General features: G+C 29.2%; 1 protein-coding gene across 5 annotated transcripts in view; it reads left to right on the plus strand.

Moving 5' to 3' along the window:
• The window catches only part of LOC127065420 (protein tincar), a 233,381-nt gene that overhangs the window by 31,644 nt on the left and 176,988 nt on the right, over positions 1 to 24,749 (plus strand). For 4 of the 5 annotated variants that reach the window (XM_050997730.1, XM_050997733.1, XM_050997732.1 and 1 more), the window contains exon 2: positions 20,201 to 20,268. The gene's annotated coding sequence lies outside the window, so the exon portion shown is untranslated. The remainder of the gene's footprint in view (positions 1 to 20,200; positions 20,269 to 24,749) is intronic. The other variant, XM_050997731.1, reaches the window with a different exon arrangement.

Genomic DNA, 24,749 nt, shown 5'->3' on the forward strand with positions numbered 1-24,749 from the left:
TATTATACTTATTAGTACAAAAACTATTAATAATTTAATTAAATATTTTTTGTAAATATAATATGATTATTCAAAAACCGTAAAATTTTGACACTTAATTATTTATATTGATCAAAATATTCATATATACTGATCATATATTTTACAAAAGATTTATCGTTAATTAATAAAAATAATTATCAGATAATAAATAGAAGCGTTTTTTTTTTTAGTAATTCTGTTACATCTTGATTTAATTATTTTTCTTCAATTTATAACTATGTGACAAAATTTCTGTCTTCTTTAAAAAAAAAATCTTTTTTCATAGGAACAATTTCTGTAAAGCTTTTTTTTTTTTTAAATTCAATCTTTAAAGATTTAAGTATATAGAAAATAGAATAAAAAAAGGCAGGCTTTAATTCCGCAATTTCTATTGAAGACACTAGTTTTCATAAAAGATTTAATATAACGCATTATTACTGTTACGGCATAACAGCTTTCTAGCATTGGACCACTCAATTGTTCTTATTGTACGCAGTAATTACTATTTGCATTGTTTTTATTTTAAGCATTTATAATGCAATGTAATTTCGAAATCACACACTCGTATATGCACAGTGTACCAGCTTTTTTCCACGCGAAACGTTACTGCCATATTTTATAAGCAATGTTAAGAAAAAGAATGTTATACAAACGTGGGAGTTTACTTGCTTTATAATAAAAAAAAATTTATTATGACTTTGTTATAACTTTGTTTATTATTTGTTATATATTATTTGTTGTAACTTTGTTAAAATTATAACAAAATTGTTTTCATTATTTTTATTTATAGAATATATTGATAATGCTGGTGAAAAGAATAGAGACATCTTCTCTGTGTGTGTATGTGTGTAAATTTGATTTAATTTTATTGGCATAAACTCAATTGTTATTTCATGTACAATTTTTTGTTTTTCATGCAAGTACACATTATATTTGATGTAATGTAATTATATTAATATAAAATATTGTAACTTTTTTACATTTTATAATTTTCTTTTTGCAAGTACTACAAATACGGTTACAGAGGATTTTTAGTTTTCCATATGTCTTATATATAGAATCACCATCACAAAAAATCTTCGCTTGCCATGATTTCTGATAGAAATGAAATATGTACATATTTCAATCCGGTTTGAAGTTCTACAAGAAACATGACGTTTTGTGCGTGTACGTATACGTCTGTGTGATATTTGAATATATCAACGCATCGGCTGAAGCAAATATAATAAAATTTTCACAGAGTTTACCTACAATAGTGAAAATGCTGGTTTTAAAATTTCAATTTGATCGAATAAAAACTTAAAAACGAAAGAAAAAATAATGCTTTATTTATTTCATTATAAATATTTTAATATTAACAATTAACGAAATGGTCAGATCGATTTTATCGAAATTTTAATAGACAATTCTTGTGAAACACGAATACATGTTGCTAATTTCATACGAATTCTTCGATTATTTTCCAAATTGCGCTCACTTTGTTAGAAACATTTCAATGGTAAAAAGAAAAAAAAAAAGAAAAAAGAGAAAAAAGTTAAATCAATTTTAATAAAATTTTACAGAAAACAAATCTCGGGAAGGATGAAAATTATTTTATCTTATTTTGAAAATGAAAAATATAATACAAAATGAAAATTATTATATCTTATTTTTAATTTTGAACAAATTACTTTCAAAATAGCAGTCATTTTATCATAAACATTGTAATATTCGTGACAAATAAATGAAGCATTTTCAATGTGGAGAAATTATATATACAGGGTGTCCTACGCAACTGGAACAAACTGTATTTTATGAACGGTTGAACATAGATAAAAATATTATAGGTCAAAGTTAAATGCGATCAGATAGTGCGTAATACGCTAATAATTTTATGCACTTTTATCGATCGGTGCATCAGTAAAATGCAACTGCACTTTTTAAATGGAAACCTATATCTTTGACTGCACTAGTTAATACAGTTTCTTATGCTTGACATAAAAGTATTAACATACTTATGTCCTAAACTTATACGTTAGAAAGTTATCGAAGTTAAAATTTTCTCAATTATTTCAACCTGTCGACAAGTTTCAAGCAACTGGAACAGGCTATATATTCTAAACGGTTGAAAATAGATAAAAATGTTATGGGTCAAAGTTAAATGGTATGAGACGCTACATAAAATGCAAATAATTTTATACACTTTCGTGCATCGGTGCATCAGTAAAATGCAACTGCACTTTTTAAATGGAAACCTATATCTTTGACTGCACCAGTTAATGCAGGTTTTTATGCTCGACATAAAAGTATTAATATACTTCCAAAATTTACGCGTTAGGAAGTTATCGTAGCTAAATTTTTTTTGAAATTTTTATTTCTTTTTATTTTCTGTCTGTCGCCAAGTATTAATGTATTGGTATATATTTATTATTGCTTTTATGTAGAACATAAAAAATCTGCATCAACTGGTGCAGTCAGAGATATAGGTTTTTATTTAAAAAAAAAAGTGCAGTTGCATTTTGCTGATGCACCGATGCACGAAAGTGTATAAAATTATTTGCGTATTATGCACCGTTTGATAACATTTATAAGTCAAATTTAATTATAATATATATATATATATATATATATAAACTTTATATAAAATATTAGTCAAATATATTTTATATAAAAAAATATATTAATTATATATAAAATATAAGTCAAATTTAAAATCAAAGTTAAATCTCTATTTTCAGACATTTAAGAAATGCAGCTGTTTTAGTTGCGTGGAACACCCTTTATATATAATATTAAAGGGTGAATCGTCAAAACAAAATATCGAAGCTGATATTTTTTAATATTCCTTTCTCTCTCTCATTCTCTTTCTCTCTGTTTTTTTTTTCTACTTTTTTATTTCGAACGTCGGTCGTTTATACGCGAATAAATTAAAGCTACACAAGTCCATAGACCGTATCCGTCAAGTCCTCAAACGATTATAGCGTGCGTGCCGTTGGCAATCTCTCGCACTTTCTGGTGACACGTGTTCGCGACATTGCATGCACGTGTTTGCCACCCTCTCGTGCATCGAAATGCGCACGTAAAGCACTTACGACGGATGATCCCATCCCTCGCCATAGGTATAATCTTCCAACCCTATTCGATCTTCCATTTTTTCCTTTGTTGCACTTTTTGCTCATAACAAAACAAGAAAAAGAAAATATATATACTTTTATTGCATTACATCAAAGTTTTTTGATATTGTTAAACATTAATAAGAAGAATTCAATTTTTTTTTCACCAATATATAATCTCCTATATTCTTTATTATTTGTTACTAATAGACATTAAATAAAAAATTGTTATATTAGTGAAAAATAATACGTGGACGGTGTCTTCATTCAAACCACGTCTCAATTATTATTCTTTGATATTTTTAAATATTAATAGGAATATTTTTTTTTAATATATATATTTAATATATATATATATATCATTATATATATTTTACATATATTTTATTATATATATTATGTTATACATATCATATTATATATACATTAATATATATATATATTTAACACACACACACACACACACATATGTTGATAAGATAAATCGTTCTAATATATTCTCGTTGCTTAATTCTTTATGAAGTATTCATAGTGTGTTTTTTTGGTGAGTCTGCAGGATATATTGATTATAAATATTGTTGGCTACCGAGTTAATGAATATTTTGATTCTTCTTTTGTAGCTTCTGATTAATTATCTCTTACATTAATGATCTCTTTTTGTACCGTAAGAATATTTATTATATCCTTTCTTATTTCTTTATTACGGACATATTATTAATCGTTCACGATAATGCATAGTAATTATAATAGATTACTAATCTTCGAGTTTAACTATGTAATTTCTCACTGGTATAACCCATATGGTCAAATGGATTTAATTATTGTTTTATAAATTAGTAGCTTGTTTTACGTGCTCAATTTGTATTTTTTTATTAGTTAGCCATGTCATGTGTTTCCTTTTTAATTAAATTCGATATCCTCAATGATATATTATTTCCATGTTAGTTTAGAATACAGATACAGTCGTAAATATTTAATCGTTTTGGTTTACGGAATTTCTACGTTTAAATTTCGATATTTGATTTTTCCTTATGGTACATAAAAAAAAAAAAAACAAGGTATTTGGACTCGTTAACATTTATCTTGATTAAAAAATTTTTAATCGTACATTCTCTCTTCCAATTATTATAATTAATTAACCCGTTACGAAATATCAGATAATCGTTATATAAAATTTGTTATGAAATAAAAATATTCATCATTTTCGTCGATATTAATATACTTTTGAATATATCCATTAGAGTTGTACCGTTAAATAAATTTCATTGTCGTTCGTCGTAAATATTTTCGGATTATATTTCAGTTATTGATCGGATTTAATCGAACGTATCGATAAGTTTAAAAAACTTTCTTTTTAAATATTCCGTTGTATTTATTCGAGGTAACGAGATAAAATCCTTTTATTTACGTATTGTGATCCATATGATTATATACAACATCCGTTATTTCGATTTGTGGTTTGTGCGGTCTTGAAACATCTATTGGTCCTTTTGGTACACACACCTTCGAAACGGAACATGGATGAATTCTGTTTTCCTTCCTGGAGGTTTCGCGTATTTGCACAGGTTCTCTAGCCCGGTGATTGTGTACCATCTGCTAACGTAAATTGGCTCAACGTGAGCGAAGGCTACTAGATTTCCTTGAGGCGATCTCTTGTTTAGCACGTTCCTTTAAAGCAGTGTTTCTCAAATCTCAAAACCTGGTACTTGTAATTTGTTAAGATTACGCCATGACGGTTGAAACAAAATTTAATAAAAAAAAAGAAAAAAAAAAGAAAAAAAATTCTCAATACATTTTTGTACATCCCGAGTTAAAACTTATGAAACATTTCGTACGTAGTTTATAAATAACCAATTTAATAAACGTGTCTGTATGTAACATACATACATGTCGCATTTTAATTTGATTGTTATACTATAAATATAGTTTTATATATTTATATAAGATTTAGTCACATCAAGTGATCAAGTGATCGAATATATTTTTTCATTATTTTGAATATATCTCTTGGTTGATTGACATCCATCAATTTTACTTAATTTATTTGATCTTATTCATTTTCAATATTATTTCTTTGTTTATCATATTGCAAATCTACGATATTAATTCTTCTTCGATTTAATTGATTGCTATTGATCATTAATTTTTCCATATCCTGAAAACGATATTTTCTATAGAATATATAAAGTGATCGAGTGATTGCGATCATTCAATAAGAATAGAATTGATTACTTTTGAAGAAAAGAAAATAAATTAATTGAAAATATCGAATAAAAGATTTTAATACATATATCTGTTTTCAATACATCAATCGAATTTCATTCTGTTTAATAGTATATAATTTGGTTCTGTCTAATAATATATATATACAGGGTGTTTCCGAAGATGTAAGGATAACTTCAGAGATAGATTCAATACGTTAAGATAAGAAAAATAACTCCATACGAATATATGCCAGATATGCTCTTATTTAAGAATTACAGCTGTTTCTATGTGAAACCTGTTATTTAATAATTTTCATAAAAACTGTTCGAAGTGATTATCCTTGGCTGGAATACAGGTTTCTAAACGTCGCATTATAAATTTTTTTATTCGTTCAAAAATACCAGGTGTCGTTTGAATTCATCGACGACACTCTTGAATATTTGCTTGATTATCGCAATTCTTCAACATCGTTTATTGATGCAAAAGAATTTAGATGTACTTACAAATAAAAATCCAATGGAATTAGATCAAATGATCGTGTTGCTCGATTAATTAGCAATCCATTTATTAAATCGCTCATTTAAAAACTGATTCGCTAAAATGACTATATATCGATTAAAATGTAATGATGAATAATTATGGACAAATCACATACAATTGACATTTAACACAGGTTAGTTTTCCCTTAAAAATGAACTATATATAAATTAGCCAGTTAATGTCCAATCTAGAAAAAACTTGTTCGAACAAATGATCAGCAATTATTCTTGACAACAGAGTCATAGGAATTACTAGAAATCAAAAAGGCTATAATTCGGAAACAAGGTCATATTTTTTTATTTTAATATATTGAATGTATCCCCGAGGTTATACCCACATTTTTGAAAACACCTTGTATATATTTTGTGTGTGTGTGGGTGCCGGCGTATGTGTGCGTATCCAAGTGTTACGTGAAGCATAAAAAATTTTGAGAGACATTATCTTAGAAATTAACAAATAAATTATCTTACAGATTAACAAATACTATATTCGTATACAATTCGACAAAGACATCTTCCAATCGTTTAAATAAGATATATAGACAATAAATAATACATAACGAATGATTAAAAAAAAAAGAAAATGATAAATTATTATCAGTATAATAAATTGTTGATTTGATTTATAGAAATATAATTTAAGATATAAAAAAATAATTTAAGGATCATAACTAATCAATTGTTAGATGTCACAAAAAAGTTATTAGATTAACGCAGTAATTTTCTTTTTTGTTTTAATTCTAATCGATTGTATGAGTTATCAGCGACATCATAAGGAAGTAAACTTTACGGTACATTATATAATTTGATATTTTCTCTTTTTGCTGAAAACAAAATCGAATAATGGATGAAGGAATTTTTATTTTATTTTCTTCTTTTTTTTGTTTTGTTTTGTTATCGTATTTTCACTATTATTTTACTTATACTGTATACTTTACGATTATTATTCATTATCTATCTCTATTCTGGTATAGATCGACATTCGTTGATCAAGAGCCTTAATTAGTGTTTCCAGAGTGTCCTTGACATTCGAACATCCCTATTTCTCTTCGAAGCCTGGTACTGCTGCTACTCATGAGCTTATGAATGCGCATGATTAACCATCTAATTACTGATACATCCCACAAAGGTCTGATTTGAAATTGACGTCAGTTGATATTATCAGAATACGACTATAATTCTAATTTACTAATTAGAATTCTAATTGACTAATCTTAAATATAAATGAAATAATTTTGAAGAAATCTAAAGATATCGTTTGGCAAAGAGAATTGTTATTTTTTTTTGTCTTTTTCTTTCTCTTTTTAATTATCGTCGAAATATTTATTGCGAGTTAGAGTCGTTAAGTATTAATAGAATTTTATTTAAAAATTTACGTGTTGATAAAAGTGACATTCTCTGGTACGAAACTACGCGTATCTACCTACGTTTTAATAAAAATTTATTCGCTAAGGGGACGACAAAAATTTTAATCAAACATTCTTGGTACCGACGAAACGTAACGAATACATAGTATTGTACGTACTCTAATACAAAGTTACGTCATATAAAAAGATTCATCAAAATGGAAAGTTGGACCGTTACATCCCGTCATTGGTTTTTCGAATCTCATGCAAATTTTGATCCTCTTATTCCGATCAAACTAATTCGGTTGCATTGATGAGAGATATCCAATCGGAAAGTTTGGATTTGTATGATTCATCGGACCTATCTCCATGGAACATGATGCACGAGCCATTGTGACCGGAGATGAATCATCGTTACGAGCTGCAATGGAACTTTCGATAAGAGAAGGCGAAGGCGAAGGCGACGTCGACGGCGAAAGCAAACGATTTTTCCTTCTGATGAATCGAGAAGTTCAATCTTTTGTTCTTTTTCTTTTTATTGTTTTAAATTTACGATGACAACGTCAAGGCTATTATTTTTTTTTCATTCTCTTTTTATTTATTATTTTTCATTCAGGATTAAACTTAATCTTTTGTAATTTTGAGATCATATATTTAAGAGTGGTATGTGTGTGTAAATTATATATATATATATATAATATGTATATATATGATAATATATGTATGTATGTGCACATACACACACATACACGATTGTGTATATATATATATATATGTATAATATATGTTTATATGTATAATGTATAGATCTGTAGTGTGCGCGTGTGTTTTAATTCTCCTCTCATTTTATTACTATAAAATTATTTGTTATTTCATATATAAAGTCTTTGAACGTTCCATTAAGTTTGTTATATATTTTATATAATATAATAGTATTATATTATAATATATATAATACACAAAGTGATCGAATTATAACATTACAAATTTGTATCTCCGTCATATTTAAAAAAAAAAATTCTTCAGACAAGAATTATTTGACTTCAAGGGGGAAATATTATAGTTTCTTATTTAATAAAAAGTTTCGAGATCGTTTCGAAGTAAACTTAGTTTTCTTTTTTAAAGAAGAACCTACACTCTTTTATAATGGCAACTTATTTTTCTTTAAAAAAAAAAAAAAAAAAAAAAAAAATTCATCCGTAATATTTTTACATCCCAAACAAAAAAGAAATCTGATTAAATTTTTCATTACATTCGACAAGTGCAATTTAAAATTGATTTATTTATACTTTATTTTTCTCATTGTTAATTGAACATTATTTGATCGTTCTGCTATTAAATCGATGATATTATCGATCATTTATATAAAATCGAAGAATGGAGATTCTTTTATCTGGGATCAATGATTTAGCTTAGCGGAGTAACGTTAAATTATTCTGATAAGTGAACGATAACTTATCGACGAAGTACGTATAATTCGAGTCCCAAGGCGAAACAGAGTCTCACCTCGGTCAAAAATTCCTCGAGCGTTTCGCACACTTAGAATTCTACTATGTGCTTGCATATACTTATATACGTGCACATAACACACACACACACATACAAATCTACGTGCTGCTTAAGCAATCTCTCTTTCTCTCTCTCTTTCTCTTTCCTTCTCTCTCTCTTTCTTTAGGCAATTAAGGCATGTTCGCAAGAAACGTAATCTCGTGCGAGGATCGTCTATGTAGCCCTTCAGAAACTCGAAAACACGACAAAAACCACCATGCTGGATCCTGGGAACGTTTGTTGGGTTAGCGATCGAAATTCTTTCGGTCGTTTCTCTTTCTCTCTCTCATACATACACATATATACACACTGTATACTTTTAAGAGATAATTTCAACGAATTGTAATTTCAACTCTTCCGGGAAGAAGTAAAAGTATATTATAACAATTAATTCTCTAGTCATGAATGAGGAATGATACATTTTTAAATAATTTCTATTGCGATTGTATAAATACGTACACATCGGATATTGTTTATTTTTTTTTTTTTTTAAATGATCTCCACGCAAAATCGTCGTTTTTATTTGTACAATTAAAACAAAATACATGATTAATTAATACTACGTATATATTAGTTTGGTGAATGAGTAATATCGATATTGTCAGTATCTTATATTTAAATATATATATATATATATATATATATATATATATATATATATACTTATAATAGTTTAGTGTTGAATTAATTACAAATAATTCACTAAAAAGTAGTGCTCCCGATATATATATATATAAGATATATATAAGATATATATAAATATATATAATATAAATAATATAAATAATACTAAAAATTCCAATATTACTCATTGACCAACCCGGTGCAACATCATGCATAGCGAATTAGTTCGAGGACACACCTGGAAACCAAGCCTGTATTGAAATATTTACATTCGAACAGAGTTCGTGGAACGCAACGAAAGCTCCAACTCTCTCACTGTGTCCTTTGTTTGTACGAAAGAGGATTAAACTCTTTATACAACGTCTCTCTTTCTCTCTCTTTGTCTCTTTCTCTGTCCCTCTCTCTCACTCTCACTCGCTCATTCATTCTCTTTGTTTCTCCCTCTCTTTTTTTCTTTCGTTTTCTCTCTCTTCTCACTATCTTTCTCTTTCTTTCTTTATACGCGACTAGTAAACGTATTTTCAAGAGAACTCGAAACATATTGACGTAATATATATATTTCAAGGGCAAGTCCATTAACAAGTAAAGGGTACTTATTCTTTTATAAAGATTGATTCTAAATTAAGGATTAGTTGAATATCTTCTTTGTTGAAAGCAATAAAAAAAGAAAATTTATTAACAAAAATTTTGATTTCATGTTTCAAATATTTTAGGAATATAAAATAAGAAACATCCAACTTTAGGTTAAAGTAGAAGCTGAAGGATCTTTAGTTTTTCTTGTGGCACGTCCTATTTTTTTTTTTTTTTTAATTAATTATATATTTGAATAAATTATCTTTAAATAATTATTAAATAAGTATAGGTCCGAAGATAATAATTCAAGTTGTGTAGATAGAAATAAAAACTAAAATTTGTAAAAAGTACAAAACGAAAATTATAAACTTTGTTAAACAAATAACATCTCAAATGTTATTAAAATGTACAAAGTAGTATAATTATAAGATTTAATTAATTATAATTTAATTGTGTATAAAACAAAATACCGGGCACTTTATATATTGAATTAAATAAGGTATTATTATTTTTATCATAAATTAATTAAAAAATTGTTTGCTTTCAATGAAAAACTTCAGTATAATTAAAATTGTTTAAATTTGAAAGTATGTATTGTTAATCACATAACTATGTACAATGCTAATATCTTGTTGATTAATTACAAAAATTATTAATTATTTATTTATTTATTATCATTTACTTATTAACTCGTTAGAAATTAATTTCATCCCATTTCATAGATGTTTAATAATTTTTTTTTAAATGATCGAAATATTTAATTAATTAAAAAAAGTACATAAAAAATGTTCCATAAGGAAAATTAAAAATCATAAAACTTCCGGTTCTTATGGGAACATAAATCTCGGTCATTTTATTTCGTAGTCATAAAATATATAACGCATCAAATATCTGTAATAAATTTTTATAAATAATATATTCTGTTTTATACAAATATATTTCTTCAATATTTGATGCGTAAGATAATTATAATTAATAATTTGATTTTTGTCTATTGCTCCTAACAAACGAGATATTTAAATGGTTTTTAAATTTATAATCAATCTCTATGTAGTCGTGTATATATATTCGTATGTATTTACATATGTACGTAAGTACTTAAGTTTTTTATAATTTTTATAAATAATATATTTTATTTTATACAAATATATTTCTTCAATATTTGATGCGTAAGATAATTATAATTAATAATTTGGTTTTTGTCTATTGCTCCTAACAAACGAGATATTTAAATGGTATTTAAATTTATAATCAATCTCTATGTAGTCGTATATATACATTCGTACGTATTTACGTATGTTAAGTTTTTTATAATTTTTATAAATAATATATTTTATTTTATACAAATATATTTCTTCAATATTTGATACGTAAGATAATTATTCTTAATAATTTGATTTTTGTCTATTGCTCCTAACATACGAGATATTTAAATGGTTTTTAAATTTATAATCAATCTCTATGTAGTCGTATAATATGCATTCGTACGTATTTACATATGTACTTAAGTACCTAAGTATTTCTTCCATCCGTTTCTCAGACGGATTCGAATTTAAGAGAGCAGGAGTAATAGAGCGAACGAGAGAGAGAGAGAGAGAGAGAGAGAGAGAGAGAGAGAGAGAGAGAGAGAGAAAGAGAGAAAAGGAGAAGGAAATAGCAAACTGTACTAGTATGTTGCTTCGTACTTTTTCGAGCTCTATCGCGCGTACGACGTGAAAAGATGGCTTTGGATTGTAATATTCGACGGTATTCACAGGTTTCGTAAATGCGAAACGTGTCTCGCTATCTCGAGCTCAGACCGCGAATGTTCACGAGGAGAACATAAGAGAGAAAGAGAGAGTGAACGAGAGAGAGGGGGGGAGAGAGGGAGAGAGAGAAAGAGTAAGAACGCGATCTCTATTCACGTCCAGCCTTCCAACTTTCCAGACGACAAAAGTTTATGAAATTCCACGAAAGCTTGGCCTACGTGGACGATGTCGTTGTAAGAGAGAGAAAGAGAAGACTTTCTAAGCTTTCATAGGAAAGCTCTCGTTTTAAGAGAGAGTACTTTACTCTTATCGCGGACCTATATTTAATGTATTGTTCGAATATTACATCTCCGATGCTTTCAATCTATTATACAATCGATCAAGGTAGATTCGTGTGATAAATTTTTTAAGATTAATTTAAGGAAGTCAATACCTGTATTTACCGACTTTCTACAGAGTGAAAATATTAGTGTGGAAAATAAAGAGCAAGAGAGAGAGAGAGAGAGAGAGAGAGAGAGAGAGAGAGAGAGAGAGAGAGAGAGAGATCTTCGGTCCAGTACAGCATCTTTCTGAAACACGATTCTTTAAACAAACAATATTTAAACATGATTCACATATGTAGTTATCACACATATGTGTATCACATCGATTCATACATATCAACATTCATGCGTATACATTTATTCTACATATACGTAACTTATAAACGTATCCTCATACACAGATCACTGAGCACACGCACGTATGTTCATACGCAGGCACTCATACATAGTCCCATACGTACACGATACGCATACACACAGGTATGCAATACACTCATGCGACATGCAACGTGCATTTGTGGTAACTCGATATCTGAATTCTCTTGTTTCTCGCGCTACAATCTGGAGCCTGTTATCATCTCATTGTTTTACGGAGATTTATCGTAATCTAACACCTATTGTGCATATCCTCTTATCGTTTCTCTTTCTTTCTCTTCCCCCCTCTCTTTCTTCTCTCTCCCTCTCTCTCTTCTTCTCTCTTTTCTTCTCTCTTTCCTTTTCTCTCTCTTTCTCTCTCTCCTTCTCTCTTTTCTCCCCCTCTCTCTTTCTTTCTTTCTCTCCCTTTATCATAACCCCAACAATAGTCTCTATTTTTCATCAGAAAATTCGTATGTGAGAAATCTTTGTGAGACCTTTGAGACATTAAGTTTTCTTTTTCTTCTTTTTGGGATTACTCTCTTACTACCTAGTGACTCCTTTAAAGAATTGTTTTCTTTTTCTTTTTTTATAGAAAGTTATACTTAGCGTCTTATCAATGAAATAAAAAGAGAGAAAAAGGGGAGAAAGAAAAATACTTATCGGGTCATGTTCTATGGAAAGAAAGAAAAGTTTGTGTCTTCATGGAAGTGGCGGTCGATCGTGTGACACCGTTCTTTACGATGATGAATATCACAATAGATATACATACATACATACATACATATATATATATATATATATATATATATATATGATGTGTGTGCATGTGTATATATAATCTCTTTCGGTATCGGGTCGATACTGGTTATGTAAAATCTTGCGTGTGACCTGTAAGGCTATTTCTAACCGGTCGATATATCGTACACACCACGGTATGTCTCTCTCTCTCTCTCTCTCTCTCTCTCTCTCTCTCTCTCTCTCTCTCTCCCCTCCCTTTCCCTTTCCCTTATTTTTTCTGTTTCTCTTTCTTTCTATTGCGAAGCAAAAAGTAAAAAGAAAAGCTCACGCGAGTGCCCGCGGTCAAGTCGGCATAAATTATCGTCCTCGGAGGAATTCGACCGAATGGTAGAATTAACTTCCTCGACTTTTATTTATGATAATGATACGTCGCGTTACATCCCCAACGTACTCTCCTTCTCTTTATCTCTCTCTCTCTCCCACCTCCCTCCCTCTCTTCTCATTTTTTCATTTTTTACGTGTTACACCTTTCCTTGTCACCTTTTCTTTATCTTTTTTCTTTTTTTTATTTGTCCCATATTGAAACGACATCTTTTATTTTAACCGAACGTTAAATTGGTCGATATTACGCGCGACTCGCTCATGTGTGTGTGTGTGTGTGTGTGTGTAAACACACACATTTGTATAATTTCGTAACGAAGTTCACCAAAATGTCGGGCAGTGGACGTTAAAGGAATAATAAAGAACAGAATCGTAATCGATATTTCTATAAAATTTGTTCCTTTATATATATATATATATATATATATATATATATATATATCACATATATCTTTTTATAAAAAAGAGAAACGAATCACAATTGCGGTACGTCTCATTAAGGATTTAAAGCATTCCCGGCGGAGAGAAAAAGCATTTGCATTTAATCGGCGTAACTTTGCTTGTCGTTGTTGACGTTGTCGTCGTCGGTTCTACTCGACGATTTCTAATATGGAAATAGCTGCATTCACACATACGCGTAGGAAACTGCATCGTGGTCCTCTCTGGCTGACCATTATCGTCTCGAAGGAATCGCGAACGACGACTTTGTATTTCTCGAGGCTCGCACAGATGCGAAACGCGGGATGATTTTCTAATTACCTGTTAAAGTACAATGTCCTCTCTCTCTCTCTCTCTTTCTCTCTCTATCTCTCTATTTCTATCTTTCTTTCTCATCTTCTCCAATCTCATCCGAATGCAACTTGTACATAAGACGTCGTGCTGCAATCAGGTACGCAAGTACAATCATGCGAAAACTTGACAGTGATGTAAGAATGTGGGTTAAGGGGCGAGGTGCTTCAGGCGTTTGAAATCATCCCTCTCTTTCTCCTTCTTATACACAGATACATAGAAAGATAGAGAGAAAGAGCCTATACACACATCTACTGAAAGGAACTAATTTCCTGCAAATTATATACCGCTTCCAACAGTTCGTCGTCGTCGTCTTCGTCGTCTTCGTCGTCGTCGTCGTCGTCGTTGTCGCGTGTTCTTTCACTCGTTTTCTCTCTGTTTCTTTCTTTTTTCTTTTTTTCTTTCTTTCTTTCTCTCCGTCTCGTCTTCTTTCTATATCATAGGTCCTCTTTTAATTCATAAAAATAAAAGAGACACGATCGAAACTACTTTCTCACTTCTTACTTTCTTTCTTTTTCTATCTTTTTTCTTTATTTCTTTCTTCCTCGTTCAAACCCTTCTTTCCACTTTTTCCTTGAAACTTTTTTACGGATTTAATTTACGAGCGTAGGGACGACGACGATCCAGTCTCACGACGATTATGAAAATATTATATATATATATATATATATATATTATATAATATGTACATATGTATGTATATATCTATGTGTATGCATGTATGTATCTACCCTCTCGATTGCCATATCGACATTTAATCGAATTTCTTTTTTATATCCGTTTTTTCCCTTCCTCTCTCTTTCTCTTTCTCTCTCTGTCATATTTCTCTTCTTTTTTCTGTCTCCGTTCTTCTTCCTCTCTCTCTCTCTCTCTCTCTTTCTCTCTCTCTTTTTTCTCCCTTTCTCTTTTTTTCTCCCTACGGCTTTCCGCTCGCGGAGAGATTAATCGACCGCCGGCGGCCCTTGGTTTCGTACGCGTTCGACTGCGTTTGACGCGCGATACGGTGACAGGAATTTTACGAGGCTCTCGTCGACGTTACATTTTCAACGAAACACGATCGTGTCGCCTGAGAGAAGCGCTTTTATCCTCTTTCTTTTTTTTTTCTTTCTCTCTCTCTCTCTTTTTTTTTTCCTTTGACGGCGAGAAACGATCGAGAAACTCTCTTTTTCGAGAAAGAGAGAGAGAGAGAAAGGGGTGAGGAGTGGGGGAAGAGAGAGAGAGAGAGAGAGAGAGAGAGATTTGACAAGTTTATTTTTTAGGACTTTTATTGACACATAAAATGATCATATGAATTTGGAAAATTTTGAAAAGTTTTATTATTATATCGGTGATAATGATCCACGCATAAGTGCATAAATACTATTCTATCTTTAAGAATTTAAATATGTATCATTCTGAAAAATGATGTCAATATAATTTTAGTCGTTAAGTTTATTCTTTTTTTGAAACTATCTATTTTTCAAATAATTATGTTATATCGGTTATTGTACATACGCACACACGAACGTATACAGAGGACGTCCCGTTTATTTCGAAAAATCGGAATATCTCTGCTGAGGGATTGAACCTATCAGAAAATTTTTTTTTTACAAATTTGTTTGGTACGGAAGGTGACATCGCATATGCTGCCAATTTTTCTTTCTTTGTTTCTTTTTCTTTTTTTTTTTTTGTAGATCGAATGGTGGAGAAAATTTCAAAGGCAAATTTTTGCTTTTTTTTTTTTTTAATAGAATCATATTTTTTTTCCGTAATACTATGCCATTTGTTGAGACGAATTCAACGATGTTATTAGTTATTATAAAATGTTATAAAATTTTTAGGTTCTAGGAATTATGAGGGCTTGTTGTCCCTTAACGTTTGTCAAGTACCAAATGATATGTTCATATATGTGAAAAAAGAAGTTCTTAATTTTTCTTTTTTTTTGGAACAATTTTTATTTTTGTTTTTAAAGCATGCGAACGAAATAAACAAAAAATTAGCGATACAGACTCACGATTTTATAGCATAATTTATAACATTTTACAATAATAAATTAGCTCATGCAATACGCAGTTTAACTTGTCTTAAGAAATATTCATCGTATTATGAATATTTCTAAAAAAATGGAAAAAATATGTATATGGTTCCTATAAAAAAAAGAAAAAAAAAATGAATTTGACTTTGTAATTTCTACCTCGTCCTACCTGTCGACTCGCAAAAAAGAAAAGTAAATGTGCACCATATGTGACGTCTCTCTTTGTATCGAACAAATTCGTAAAAAAAATTTTCTATCTTTTTCGAGAGATATTCCAATTTTTTTCAGAGAAATAGAACAATACGTTCAATATTAATTATTAATTACGTAAATTATTTTGTTTGTAAATTTGTGAAATTTTGTTTTTGTACTATTTGAAAGTATTTATTACACAACATTTACACACATACTATATATATATATATATATATATATATATATATATATATATATTCACAATTTTTATAATTTCTTCAGATATATATTATTAACTAATAATATTAACTATATAATATTAACTAATAAATTATTAATAATATTACATATATTAATTATAAATACTACATATTAACTATTATTAGTTATATGTAGTAACTATTATAGTTATATATTAACTACATATTAACTAATAAATTATATATAAAACCTATATATAATATTAACTATTAATTACATAAATTGTTTTGTTTGTAAATTTGTAAAATTCTTTTTTTTGTACTATATGACAGTATTTATTATACATACACACACTATGTGTGTGTATGTGTGTATATGTGAAAATATTTATTATACATAAACCCACACGCACGCAATATAATCTCTTTTTTTTTCTTTATATAATTATATGTATATAATTTCTTTTTTTCTCTTTCTCTTTCTTTTTCTTTTTCTCTTCGCTCTTTCTTTTTCTCTTTTTTTATCTCTTTCATATCGAAAGAAGAGCATATGTAATCTGTAAAATAAAAAGACAGAAAAACCTAGAAAATTCTATGGTAGGATTTCCGGTAAAGGGTTAAGGTTTAAAGAGATCAGAGAAAGAGAGAGAAATAGGGGGGTGGGTTTAGTACAGGATTGAAGGCGACCTAATTTATTCCAGACGTGGGTAGAACTTACTCAGCAAATTCCGTTTATCGAATCGTTCGAGGAATTTTCTTCATCTCCTCGCAACGATCCCATGATGCTTGATGCTTCCTTATACCCGGTCTCTGATCGTTTCCGTACCCTTCGACGAAGTTATTCGAGCTTGATCGTTGGTGTACACACACCATCTTGGTCTACGTGCCTGATTAATCGAACATCGAAACGCGTTTGCGAGCTTAATAAATACGGGACACGTCGTCGTGTGTATGTATATGCTTATATATATATATATATATATATATATATATATGCGTGTGGTTCTCTTTTATTAGTTTATAAATTGAAACTTGTATAGACAAATATTTAATTTTAAAGTTCTGTACGAATGAAATAGATCATTTGGTTAAAAATCGGGCGCAGATTTCGTAATGTAAAAGTGTTAAAATTAAATGCAAACTTTGAAAGAATTTTTTTTTTTATAATTTCCGAAGTTCGACTTCTCCATGTATTTTTCGTGTTTAGAAGATTGTAAACGTTGATACTTGTTTAGAAAATGGAGGGTAGTAAAATTACCGCAGCGTAGAAAGTGAAAGAGAGAGTGAGTGAGAGAGGGAGAGAGAGAGAGAGATAAAGAGAGCTATTACAATTCATTCATTCCCCACCATTCTCGATTTACTTTTAACTTGTTCCGTATATTCAGTGTTTACTTGGCCGTTTACAGTCGACTTGTTCGCTACTCGATACGCCTATATTTCATTACGTGCTCTGCAGAGAGTTACACTTCAGTGATATGCACACATCACTATATATATATATATATATATATATATATATATATATATATACATACATACATACATACATACATACATACATACATACATACATACATACATACACGTATATATACATATAAATAAATATACATATATATGTATATACACATACATATGTATGTGTGTATGCATGCATGCATCTATGTATGTATGTATGTATGTATGTATGTATGTATGTATGTATGTATGTATGTATGTATGTATGTATGTATGTATGTATGTATGTATGTATGTATGTATGTATGTATGTATGTGTGTGTGTGTGTGTGTTATGTATGTATATACATGTTTATGTATGTATGGATCTATAATGTGTACATGTGTGTAGGTATATAAGTATAGCTACAGACGCATTATTGATAGAAAATGAGTCATTACAGCTATTATTTGCTTCGCGAGAGCAGTCAAAGTATTCGCTTAAAAAACATATAGCAAAAAGTCAATTCGACGCTTTTTGAATCATCCATCGATCAATTCAATGCTTTTTGAATGTTCAATAAATCGATTCAATGCTTTTTGAATTTTCGATTAGTCCATTCAATGCTTTTCGAATCTTCGATAGAACGATTCAATAATTTTTTTTCTTGAATCTTCGATAAAACGATTCAATGCTTATTCATTGTTTCGAATTAATTCCAATCTCTTTCTTTCTTTCTTTCTTTCTTCTTCTTAATCTTATTATTATTTTCTCTTCTCTTTCTACTTTTAAGAAGTGAATGGCCACTTAAGGTCTATTCCTTAATTTAATCCGCCTGAGAAAATTTGAAGAGTTCAATAATTGATTCCTAATGATACGGTTTTAGATAGAATTTACAAAGGTTCTTCTTACACAGTATTAAAACTGATCATTTTCAAAGAGATCATCTTATGTTTAGTAGCGAGCCTTAGTAATCGTAGTAAGTATATATTAATTATCTTTTTTCCGTGATATATACGATATGAAATAAAACAGTCCATCTTTAGTATTGAATTTCTAAACTAGAAAAGAGGGAGAATCTTCGTCGATGGCAAACATCGTTTTTTAATATATCTTTTAAGGTTACCGCTTTTGCTTGTACCCTATTAAACGTAGAAGCATGTTAGTAGAGTAATAGTCGATCGCCACTATGCACATTGAGAGCTTATATACCTAATGAGATTTACTGGTATCCAATTACCCAAAGTGCCTTTCCGATCGCCTATGTTAGATTCGTATGTGTATATATGTATATATATATACATACAATTATAACACGAATATGTATATGTGTGTATATATATACATACAATTATAATACGAATATGTATATGTGTGTATATATACACACACACACACAAATTATATACACGAATGTGTGTATATATATGTACACACACACACACAAAGTTTGTATATATTATATATATATATATAGGTATGTATGTATGTATATGTGTGTATGTATGTGTGTATGTATGTGATGATATTTGCGTGATGTTTGTGTATGTGGTGTGTGTGTAGTGTATTACCGAGTTACTACCCTTGAGGCGATCAGTTTCTCCTCACGTGTTGTAATGCGCGAAATCAATTCGTCATATACTTAATGACTTCCTGTGTTAAACCTGTTAGAATTAACCAATTACAAATTTTCAACGATATCGCTAGAAGCGTTCAATTTATTGCCATCTACAACGTGTTTAAACGTTAACGTGCAATAATGTTTTTATTCCTGCAAATAAAAAAAGAAGAAATTGATCGATTTATTCGTTTATTTCTCGATCTTTTTGGTCAAATAAACTTTCAACGTGAATTTTTTTTCGTTCAAATTTTTACTCGTTATTTACATATATGTATTTATTGATCGTAAAAAAAAAAGAAAGAAAAAGAAAAAAAAAATTATATGAGGAGAAAAAAAGTAATTTAAATTATAAAAAGAAAGTTACTTTTTTTTTTATCGTAATCGTATTATTTTTATATCGATTATTATTAACGTTCATTTTTAATTTGTTTTCTGTTTTTCGTTGCAGATATCGAAGAGATTTAAAATTGCAGCCGAATAGAGGGAGATATCAGAGGAACGCTTTATTTGCTGTTGGTGAGATTTATTCGTTAGATTTTATCGGACGTTAATCCAATCCATTACTTTCTCTCCGTTAATAAGAGAGAGAGATAGAGAGAAAGAGAGAGAGAATGTAGATAAGAAAAGTGCCCTTTAAAGGTCGCTGTAATCTAAAGTTTTACGATGCATTCTAGACGAATCTTCTTCTTGAACGTTCAATCTGCAATTTTCACGGAATATTTGCGAAGGAGTAGTAACGTTACCGTTCCGAGAAATTGATCTTTCGAATCTTTCGTTCTTGCAAGGCTGATCACGTTTTTCCATCTGGTTCCGTATTCCATTTGTATTTTTAAGAAAAAAGACAAAGAAACAAAAAGAAAAGATTTTAATGGAAATATTCAAATTTTAATAAAAATGCCAATATTTCGATTGGAAAATAATTACGTTCACTTTACTTTACGAACGTTACAGAATTTTTTAATATTCATAGAAATTCAATTCGGATAAACTTTTATAAAATATTTTTGAGAAAAATGTAACTATCGTTGAAATCTTTTGAAAAATGATTTCTTTTATTATTATTATTATTATTATTATTAGTTAACGGCATTTTGAAATATAGACGTGTTTATCGTTTGTCTACACGAATGTTTTCTAGATGATATTCAACGTCGCTACTTTCGATAATATTTTGATTTTGCGTGGTTTAGTTTTGATATTTTTTAACAATAAACAAACAAATGATATTGACGATGAAATAAAAATAATAAATAAAGATAATAAATGTCAAATTACTTCAATGTTAGGAATTTATAAATTTCGATTTTACTTACAGTTCTACTATCGAACGCGTTTCGACGAATTATTTTAAATTGTTAATTTCAAATAAAATTTGTATAAAAAGATAACAGAAAGTACAGAACGGGTCTACGAAATATCTCGAATTATATGATAGTGTTTCTTGAAATTTAAGTAATATTTATCGGTTCGATTGAAAAAGAACAGTATAATTAGAAATGTTTCACAGGTGTAGTGCATATGAGTTGTTAAGAAAAATAAAAAATAAAAAAATCGAAGGTCGAATAATCGGATAAATTTGTAATATCGTCAACGAAGAGACACGTCCATAGAATTGCAAATTTGTCGGTTTACGTTTGGCCAAACTCTATCTCTACTCTTTTTGATATTACCTGAAACCTGGTCCTCTCGTGTCAATAGCACAAAATTTCGTGGCTTTCGAAAGGCAAAAGAAAAATTGAATTACTCTTACTCTGTCGTTGGCTCGTTGCCAAATTTTTTTTCCTTTCTCTCTCCCTCTCTTTTTTCTCCTCTCCACTCGGATTTAATTGTTCGGAAACAGGGAGAATAAAAATGTCGAGTCGAATACGTATTAATTTGCGAATGGTTCGAAACGTTTCTCATTGAAATTTGTCGTCGTTGATACTTTTTCTTTCTTCTCTTTCTTTTTTTTTTCGAGAACTACCCCACAGAATATTTCCATCATACATCGGGAGAGACGTAGGTTTTAGTAATAATAATAAAAAAAAAAAAAAAAAATAATAATAATAAGGAATTAAAAAGGGAGAAAAAACAAAGGTCGACGAGATGGGCGGGGACGTCCAATCCTGCTTAAACTTTGCCGTTGTTTGAAAGTTTCAACCGCTTAATAATATCCATGCATCATTCACCGGTGAAAAGTTTGCCTACTCTCTCTCTCTGTCTCTCTCTCTCTCTCTCTCTCTCTCTCTCTCTCTCTCTCTCTCTCTCTGTCTGTCTTTCTCTTTCTCTCTCGCTTTTTCTCTATCTAAGTCTGGAAGTAAGAAGAAGAAGAAGAAGAAGAAGAAGAAGAAGAAAGAAATTCAGTAACTTCGTAACCGTCAGGTGTTTCTCCATCGTATTGTAAAACAGGTTCGGCGCGAATTGCCTGTTAACTACCGTCGACGAGAGAGGGAACTTCCTGATAAGAAAAAAAAAAAAGAAAGAAAGAAAAAAAAGAAAAGTAAAATAGAACGGTGTCCTTGGAATAATAGCAATTTTTTGTCGACGAAGAAGAAGCAATATCAAACGTTAACTTTTTCGTCTTAGATACCAAGCAAAAACTTTCATAACTTTACGTATATCTACGATCCCGTATATGAAATATTCAAGAGACGACTAGTCTAAATGGAGTCTTTGGTTTTCTATTACTTTAGAAAAGAAATAATAAAAGAGAAATAAAGAAAAAGAAAAACAAAAGAAATTGTTAATCCATTGTCAACCTTACGATGAAAAATTTATACGATGCTCTATCGATCGTAAGCTGAGTAGAGCTTACGAAACGAAACGAAAAGAAAGGAGGAAATATTCGTATAAAAAAAAAAAAGAAAAAAGAGAGAGAAAAAGGAGATTAAACAAAAAAAAAAGAAAATAAGCTTAGGTCGTTCGTTTAATCGATTTTAATAACATCCTGCGACTTTGGTGATACGAAAGGACGTTGTAACTCGTCATCCTTTAAGCTGGTTGTTTCGGGCTATTCGGTTAATTAAAATTTTCTTCGATCGACTTGAACGTTTTTTTTCAGTGAAAAAAGAAAGAAGAGGGAATATAGAGGTGGAGGAGATATAGATATATATTTGCAAGGAATATTTAATATCGAATAACCTCGATTTTGTGAATAGATATGGAGAGATTAATATATTCCATGAAAGTTTTAAAATATTTCAGAAAGAATTTATAAGAATGATAATTCTTTTTTTTTTTTTAAGCGATAAAATATACGTAATTTTTAATGTTTTCAGAGATTTAACGATATTCGAATCTTGTATTCCTATTTCGAATGTGACTTGGCATTCTTTAGAGTGGTATATTAATGATTTTTTTTTTTTTTTTTTTTTTTTTTTTATTAGAAAATGTTTTCATTAATATGAATTCATTTCATTAAAATGAATTTTGTGGACATGTATATTTTTTCTATAAAAAAAAGGAGTTTGACGCAATTTGCTTACATTCAAATTAATTTGAGTGTTTATGAATTAAAACAAATCGACGCTAATGCTATTTGCTATTAAGAAATTTTATAAGAAAACGAATATATTTATCTTATAGATTTATTATGCATCATATAAATATAAAAATATAGTGATCTTAAAACGATTTATATTTATCGACAAATTCTTTAAAATCTTAATTCTGAAACGTTGATTTTTACGATATAAGGACGATATAACAACGATGTTTTTAGATCTTTAAACAAGTATATCTTTAATCTAGTATTGGTAGATCACAATAGCTATTTAGAGTTTTTATATAAGACGATTAAATTTACACGAAATCCTTGTGTGTGTTAGTTTTTTATAAACGCATTTTATAACAAATTTGTGAAAAGCTTATTTTGTATAACATTTATGCTTTTACGATTTTTCTTTATTTTTAATTATTTATGTACTTTATATATCTCACTAAAAATCTGTAACAATGTTGAATAATCCGAGATTTTAAATCGAAGGATAATTCTACAGAAAAAGAGGGAGGAGAGAGAGAGAGAGAGAGAGAGAGAGAGAGAGAGAGAGAGAGAGAGACCAACAGAGATATATTACTTCTGTTTCGTTATTCATCCTCTTATTCAATCTACATACATGATTAAATTTATCGCGGTATGATCTTGTTTCGTAGTTTCGTATAAACGAGTAGCAACTTTCAATGTAGAAAGACATGGAATAACATGGTTGATTCATCAAACGAAAAGTATGAAAAATGTTTCGTGTACTTGTATCTCTGTTTCTTTCTCTTTCTCTCTCTCTCTCTCTACCTCTCTCCTTCTCTCTCCATCTTTTTTAATTCTCTCATATCGTAGTATTGACAGACGGTAGTCAGAGACAAATTTCGGCGTGTTTATCTCTTCGTTTGAATTAAAGCAGGAAAAATATGTACTGTATCGTATTTCAATTACACTCGAATACATTTTTTAACGTACGATTGTCTGTACATCGTATAAATATGTATATACGTGTATGTGCAGAAAAAATGTTAGAGAAGGAGGAGAGAGAGAAAGATCAGAACGTATATGATATGTCGTAGTCACTTATTGATTTTATGTCAGTATAAAAAAAGAAGTGTTCGATCAACTGTTCATAAAATTTACCATAGCAATTGAATTTTTTTTTTCGTTCCACACAGCTAACTACTTAGACAAAAGGAAAAGAAAAAATAACAAAAGAAACAAATGAAGGAATAAATAAATAAAAAACCTTTACTATTACTTAACTCAATGATCTTATGTCAGTATAGAAAAAAAAAAAATGGATCACCATTGCCCATAAAATTTACCATAGCTATCGAATTTTTTTTTTTTTTTATTATTCTACACAGCTAGCTACTTAAAAGAAAAGAAACAAACAAAGGGAAAAAAAGAAAGAAATAAATAAATAATTAATTATTAAATACATGAAAAACATTTGCTATTAGAAAATAATAATAATTATTTATTTGAAATAAATAAATTATTACTTGGAAAAAAAAGATTGGAATTTCGAAATGAA

This window comes from Vespula vulgaris, chromosome 7 (assembly GCF_905475345.1).
Source record: "Vespula vulgaris chromosome 7, iyVesVulg1.1, whole genome shotgun sequence".
Lineage (NCBI taxonomy): Eukaryota > Metazoa > Arthropoda > Insecta > Hymenoptera > Vespidae > Vespula > Vespula vulgaris.